Source organism: Hydra vulgaris, chromosome 12, assembly GCF_038396675.1.
Source record: "Hydra vulgaris chromosome 12, alternate assembly HydraT2T_AEP".
NCBI lineage: Eukaryota > Metazoa > Cnidaria > Hydrozoa > Anthoathecata > Hydridae > Hydra > Hydra vulgaris.
In genome coordinates this window covers 66,633,611-66,641,955 of record NC_088931.1, presented here as the reverse complement: position 1 = coordinate 66,641,955, position 8,345 = coordinate 66,633,611, and the positions used below count along the sequence as shown (strand labels likewise).

At 27.7% G+C, this 8,345-nt stretch overlaps 1 long non-coding RNA gene across 1 annotated transcript; it reads left to right on the top strand.

The window, feature by feature from the left end:
- The first annotated feature begins 2,414 nt into the window (after window positions 1-2,414).
- LOC101236142 (uncharacterized) lies at window positions 2,415-8,092 on the top strand. Its single transcript, XR_010642654.1, has 2 exons — window positions 2,415-2,660; window positions 7,968-8,092. It is a non-coding gene; the product is annotated as an uncharacterized LOC101236142 (long non-coding RNA).
- The last annotated feature ends 253 nt before the right edge of the window (window positions 8,093-8,345 follow it).

Genomic DNA, 8,345 nt, shown 5'->3' with positions numbered 1-8,345 from the left:
AACATGTAAGCTAGTTTTGTAATTAGTACAAATTTTATTTTTTCAAAAACTCTAATTTTCAACTCTTTATAATAAACATGTAAATCAGTTTATAAATAAAGTTCTTAACCAGTAGTCACGTAAAACTGCATATAAACTTTGTATGCAAAAGTGCTTCACTATTAGTCTCGTACAACATACTTATATAAACTATGTATTTGAGAATGCTTTAAGGCCAAGAGCATATTTTAAGAGAAACATATTGGTAGATTTTTTCAAATTTACTTCAACACATTTTTTTTTTCGTTTCTTAAAATTAACAATAAATAAAATCTTCATCACCAAGATAAACTTTATTGAAATTTGGCTCGTATAAAACAATCGGCTCGCGATGGTTTTATACGATCCCGTTTAGAGGCTCGCAGCATAATGCCAGTTTTTAACACTAAGTTGGACTATCGCCTCTCCTGATAGACCTAACTACTAGAAAGTGACTTGACCGACTGTGATTTATACGAGTTAACACGAGGCTAGTTTTAAATTAACTAAGTATTGTAGATTATTTGTTGAAATCATGTTATTTGTTAAAATATTGTTCCAAACATTCATTTTATGAGATACTGCCTAAACTAATAAGATTAAGCAACTAACATTAAACAAACATGGTACCGTACTAAATGCAAATTTGCAAAATTGGTCAATTTTATTGATTTTTTGCCTACTTAGATGAATTATGTCTCGGACAGTTTAGATTGCAATGGCTTTCTACTTGTATTTGTAGACTCTTCAGGATCAATTCTACCATACCCTCGATTATTATTTGGATGTCTCATGTACTTTTAACAGTACATCCGCTCAAACATCGCATAAAACGCAAACATGCGAATTTTACGTGCCGACCCCCCCCCCCCCTTCGAACTCAAAGCTTACTGAGGACCCTTAAGATCTATGCCAATTCCACTGAAACTTTTACACATTACTTATAATATGTCAGGACAAATTTCGCTTACTATTATATATTTTTACCAAGACTGTTTTTTTTCTTCATTGCAAACGCTGAACCCTAATCATTATCCTCATTCATCAATCTTACTAATTTTATTGGAAAAAAAAATGGCTATACTATATTTCAAGCTTCACTATCTCATAATAATTACATAACTGTTATCATATAATCATAATCATTATCGTCAGGTTAATGCAAAAATTTTGCAAAAAAATGCAAAACTTAGTTATTAAATAACACGATATTATTGCAATATGATAATAATTGTGCACGGTGATTATTATGAGCAAGTGTGAGGGGCATAATATTATACTCATGAATTCGTTAGGGAAACCTTATGATATTGTTTTCCACTGTTCACTCTGTTTATTATACATATTGAGTTAATGTAAATATTACCTATTTAGCTAATTGATTGGACCTTCCACTTCCAATCATATTATTACACTCAATCAACAAACATTATTATCCACAAATCACACTTTTTTTATTTCGGTAACGTTTCACACGCTTTAATCGCAATTAGCGTAATGCAACATCACGGTACATTTTAAACACTTTTTCTGTAATATGTTTTCTAAACATGTGTATACCTTGTTACGTTGGCTAAGAAGCATGGAGATAAGTAGTTAAACTGCGAGCCTAATTTTTGTAGGTTTTCGCTATATAAGATATTATAAGTTTTCGTAATATGAATTGTGTGAATAAGTAAGTAATAATGATAACATAAAATTGTAACGAGCATTAGTCAATAAAGTTATTTCATTACGTAGTAAAACAATTTTAACAGTCTATAAAGAATAAAGAAAAAGTAAAAGAATAGAAAACATCTGTAAAAAGTTTCTTATCGTGTATCTTAATACTCCGCTCCAAATTCATTCATTAGTCTGTCGTTAATCTTGGCATTTATAAGTCTGTTAATATTTGGCAGTATCCCAAATCCTTTCTCTGCTTGATTAATTGAACAAATTTGCTTTGTGACGATAAAAAGATGTATTGATTTTAATAAATATTTTTCATCAAGATTGCAATCTATAAAAAAAATGTTTATCAGGCAAAAAATTAATATTATAAAAACAATATACTTTGTGAGAAACCCATTGTCGTCTTGATTACCGAATTTGCTTTTATTAAAGATTAGCGCGAACTTTTTTTTAATTATCTAAATATTTGTTTCTAATTTAAGTTGGGACGTAAGTTAATAACAGTATATTTACTTCCCTACTTAAATTAGAAAGATAATTGGTAAAAGAAATACACGCTAATCTTTGAAATTAAAGATCTTTTGAAATCTATGACGGTGCAAATAAGAAAAAAAAAAGTGATTCGTTGCCTAATCCTATCTAAAAGCTTTATTACATTATCATATATTAGCCAATCGTATTACATCCAACAAAAAAGGTAATTATGTTTATGTTAATAATCTTTTATTCACGTAATATTTATGTCATAGTAGTTGAGTTTACTTACAGTGCTCTTTTTTGATTAAAAGCAAAAGTCAAATCAAAAATTCGTTAGTAGAATGCGTGCAATAGTGTTGATACTGTTGGTTTCACTTGTTTATCTTGGAAGTGTTGAAAGTATTACAAGCTTGACTTGGCCGGGGTCAAAAAGAGAACAAAATTACAAAAGAGCGGCTGAAATCGTTGTTGATAAACTTGTATCAAAATTGATGGTAAGTATTTTATTTTTAAATCAAACTCAAAAACCCAGATAGGATGCAACTAGTCAACTGGATAATGGAATTTTTTTGTATTTCATTTGTTGTAGCACTTCACCTTTTTAACTATGTTTAATTTAATAAAATTTCCAAGACTTAAATATCAAAATTAGTGTTTAAATCAATATTTTAACTTAAATAGTTATCATATCTTTTATCGTTTCTTCTTGTTTATATGCTGGTTTTACTACATTTTTATTAACTTGTTTTCAAAAAAACACATAAGTTATTTCACACAACTTTGACTTCTAGGAGAAAAAAGTTTATATTTTAAAAAAGAAATCAAATTCTGAAGTTTTTTGGTAGTTCGTTCTCAACGCCGTTAATGCAAGTTCTCAAACTTTTTTGTCTTGTTTGTTCTCGGTGATAACAAACATATTTTTTTTCCGGTCTGCAACATTTGTTTATAAACAATATATGTTAAGTTTTAAAAGATATGTAAAGTTTAAACAATATCTACATATATTGTTTAAAACTCTTTTGCGATAGAGTAAGAAAATGTGTATACATATTTTCAACAACAAAAAAATTAAAAAGATATATATATTCAAATAAAATTTATATACTAATCTATGGTAATTTAAAGACCGGAATTTTAGTTTTATGGCATTATAAAATAGGGGTGGTTCACATCACAGTAATGTTTAAATTTTGAGCTTAGATTTTTAAATAAACCTTAAAAGGTTTAACTTTAAAAGTCTAACTAGTCGTATGTCAATTTGTGTGTTCTTCACACTCGTATTAATAAAAACTTTCATATAAAATGGAAAAAACAGATTTTAAACTTGAAATTATTAATTTTTTTCGACCTTTAATATGTTTGCAGACATACGACTGGTTAGAAATTAAAAATATAACTTAAAACTTGTTTGAAAAAGTTGTTTTCTCTACTTAATGTTTTATCTTCATTGAGAGCGGCATCATTTTATACCAAAATATAAAGCAAACTAAAACGTAAACAAAAACGTAATTAAAACAAAATATAAAGCGAACAAAAACAAACATCAACTAAAAAGTAAAATTTTATATCTAAACTTAAGTAATTTAAAAAAAAAATTAACTTTGTTTGATTTTAGACAAACTAAAGCCCTAGGAGAGAAAAAAAAAATTAAAAAAAAAAATTATTCGGGCTAAAAAAATGCTGTGAAACATAACCTTTTTATAAAAACGCAATATTCGTGTATTTTCCAGTACATGCATTAACGGCGTTGAGTTGAAATAAATTAACATTGAACAATGCCGTCAAGCAGTTTTTAAACATTTGACGTTTTGAAACTGTTTAACGTAAAGCTTCTTTGCCTACCTCGACGTTATTAAGGTCGGTCTTAACAAAAATTTTACGAAAAAATGTATTATTTTTAAATCTCACCTATATCGCTTATTTTTATAATATTTATTATAAAAACAATGTTGTCGTTTAAAATAACATTACGAATAGTATTAAAAAAGACAACCAATAAAATGTTTTTATAAACTTTTTGATAAAAACGTTTTATAACACTCAATTTTTATTAAAAATGCTTTTTTCATTACATTATTGAAAAAGCATAATACTTTTGATTTACAATGAGTAAAATATTTTAAACTTTTAAATAAACTATTTAAAGTTGGTTTATAACAAAATTATTCGAATAAAATAATAGGAAAAAACATAAAAACCAAAATACTTTCACGAATATTGGAAAGTATGGCAAGTTAAAACTTTAACCACGTTGAGCGAAACTAACACGAACGTTTCATAAATTCTTTACCTCGTTGAGCCAAACAAACACGAATGTTTCATGAATCTTTTACCTTGTTGAGCCAAACAAACTAACACGAACGTTTCATAAATCTTTACACAACATCTTATTCAACCTCGAACATTCAAAGATTTCAATTTTTTCCTAATTTTTTATATTTTTAACAACGCAATATATTTTAATTGAATCTATTTTGATCAGATTCGTTAGCATAATTTGTTTGGAACCTGGTAAAAGATAATTTTACTATTCGACTTTTTATCGTCTTCAAAACTTGAATTGAATTAAAACCTTTAATTTGCAAAAAAAATGATTAATAGAATATTTAATAATTTTGTGATTTCTAATATAGTCAATATTAGCAATCAAATAGAAAAGGTCAAATAATATTATTTCTTATAGATTAGAACAAATATCAAACTGGCTTAACGCTAACAGCTTATCTTTAAACCCGATAAAACTAAGTTTTTCTTATTCCATTCTAAACGAAAGTTTTCAATATATACCTACATCCTTACCAATGCTTTATATAAATAACATCGCAATTAAGCGCTTTTTCACAAACAAACTACTTTGTGTTTTAATAGATAAAAACCTGGATAGATCATATTAAATATATTCGCATTAAAATCTTGACAAATATTGGTGATTTATATAAAAGCCGTCAAATTTTTAACAAATCTACGCTAATTCTATATATTATACTATATTTTGCATTCATCATTAGTTAGGTATCTTATGGCAATATTCTTTGGGGTAGTAAAAACAAACCCAAACTCAAATGTCTCCACAAGTAACAGAATCATGCAACAAGAGTTATTCTTTTTCAAAATCACTTCACAAATGCCAAACCTCTTCTTAGACACAAATGCCAAAGCTCTTAATTGCACATTCTAACATCTAGTGCAATTATCTGTCCACTTTTTATATGCTATATTTCTAACTCGACTTCTTCTAACTTTCACTCTAACTTTCTTTGTTCTTTCTAAACTCACTTATTTTCGGTCAGCCAGGCGGGTAAAGATGCTCTTTAGTGAGCTGAACTTGTCTTTGCTGGCCTGTGTATGTGATCTCTATAAGGCAATTAGCCGGAGCAGGATAAACCACAATACCCACGATACCCTTAATACGCTCCTAATATTTATGAAATAAACATTCTCAAAGTCACATAATTTATGTTCGAACATCAATTCAAAAAAACTCCAAAGGTTTTTGAAAATGTTTTTTCTAAAACATCAAATTGATTCAATACTAGATCTACAGAAAGATTTATAAAACCTTTCCGTATATCAAAACTTATCTCCATTTTTTATCGTGGCCCAATGCTATGGAACCATTTTACTAGCCTGAATAGCTCAGAGAAGCTAATACCGCTCGAAAATTCAAAAAGAACATAACTGAAATTATTGCCAATCAAAACTCTTTACTTGATTTTTTCTAACAATACACTTTTATCCTCTTTTTATTTATTAAAGGTTACTCACGATAAGATTTTTAATTCATCAGGTTCTCCGATCCAGTGACTGCTATATATGATGAAATGTATTTTTATTTAGTATTTTTGAATAAATTATAAGACGGAAACCACCTTTAATTGTAAATGGTTGCAGACAAAAATAAAAAATATTACCTCCTACAGTCTTAAAATTATTGTTATGGTTCATTTATGAGAAAAGTTTCATAGTAACTTATTTGCAATAAAACTTTGAGATCAAACATTTTGTTTTTGAAAAATAGCAACAGCACATTATATACTAATTTAGTATTTCAACGTGAAACGAGTTTTTTCTCAAGGTCTAAGAATTAAGTTAACGCAGTGCGTTCAACTTTGAAGCGTTTCATTGAAAAGCACCATTAATATTTTAGACTTAACATAAATATCTGTATGTAGTAAATTAACATTATTGCAATGATATTTAGCTCTAACCCTACATAGTAAATTAACTACAATGCAACGATATTTAGTCACATCCCTGTATAGACAGCTACAACCCTGTATATGTAGCTACAACCCTGTATATGTAGTTACAACCCTGTATATGTAGCTACATATCTGTAGTTAATCAATAACTACATTCTATAAAAGCTACAATTTTACTCAATTTGATGCAATCTTTTCCTTTTTTATGTTTTGTTAATTTGTAGGAACTCGTTCTAATGGAAATCAGTAACACCTAAAAATATCTGCCATATTACTCTAATTCACTTCAACAAGACTGCAAGCAACCACCATTAAGTTGGGAGTTACTAGAAAACAATCAATAGAGTTAAAATACAAGGAAACGGTTGGTAGAAGACTTGAAAGGTTGTAGGTTTTATGATTCAGGAAAACATAAAGGTGCGAAAGACCTTGAACGAACTGAAGTGCGGCAAAAAAACACTAGGCAAATCAAAGGTTTTAGAGCATGCAGGATAGATATAGTAAAAGGATGAGATTTTGCTGAATGACAACTCAACAAAAAATGAACTTTGGTTGATGGAACTAGAAATGATAGGTCATTTGAGCAGGGACAATGGTAGTATTTGTAGAAAAGAGAAAGAGCAGCTTTACGACAATAAGAGAGAGGCTCAAGCTTAACAGATAGAGCAGGTCCAACTAAGTTAAAAATGCGTTTTTAAATTTTTTATAAAAGAAAAAAAGTATTATTAAAAGAACCATTCCAAGTATTACAACGGTATTCCATAAAAGGGCGATAAAAGATTTTTAGATAACAGAATACAAGAGATTTATGTGAGCGTAAGTTTTATAGTTGGTGTCACTAATTAGTTACAAAGCTCACACTGCATCAGAGATTTAAAAAAAAAAAAAAAACACACATAAAGTAACTTACGGTTGAATGAACACCGCGTCAGAAGTTTAGACAGAATACAAACATCCGTATATAGTAAATTAAAGGTGAGCTATCGCAGTAACCAAGACACCTATAACTATATAAAAGCCAAAATATAAAAATTAAAAAATGTTACCATAGGCATGACAAATATTAATTAGTGTCGATGATAGAAAGTTTTTTCAGTCTTTGCTTAGAAAACGAATCCTACAACAATATAAGCTTTAGTTTTGTCGTAAGGTTTTATAAAAAAAGTTCCATATTTTAGCTAAAAACAATGATTTAAAAAGGAGCTCATGGGTTAGAGAGAAATGCACTTTGTTGCAAAATTTTATTGAAAGACTCAGATTAAAAAAAATAATAATAGTTACAATAAAATAATATAATAAAAGATAGGAAAAAGGTCTTGAAAATACCAAATATTTTAAATATTACTAAATAATAGCATTAGATTATTAAGATTTTTACTAAATTTTCATTAAGTTCTAATTTAAAGTTATGTTACTTTTAACTAGCCAGGTATGTTATTTCTAACATCCATCATCACAATATCTTGATTAATAAAATATATAAAATCGTAAATTTACTTGATTAAAATAATGTTTTTAAAAATTTTGTATTTAATTTTTTGTTATATCATATTTTTGTCTCGTTTATTTTACAAAATTTTTTTATTGTATATTTTATAGACAATGATAGATGACGTGGAGTTGTTAGATGAATAATAAATCTAAACAGCAAATAGAAGAAATTGAAGTTAATTGAAGATTATAAATAACAATTGATGATATGAAAACTGTTTAAGAGAATTAGAGATTTTAGTTTTTTTTGGTTTGAATAAACGAAAATTGTTTTTTTTTTTCAAAGTCGTAGTTTAATAGCGTACCGTTTTGGTGACTTCAAATTGTTTGTTTGTCCAAATATCAATTTCACAACCACTTGAGTTTATGAGGATTTTTTTTTTTTTTCGAATATCAACACAATGATACCTAACACAACTGAAAAAAATATTCAACTTTAAAACATAAACTTTACGCTATTACAAATTAGGTACATTGTGAGGTTAT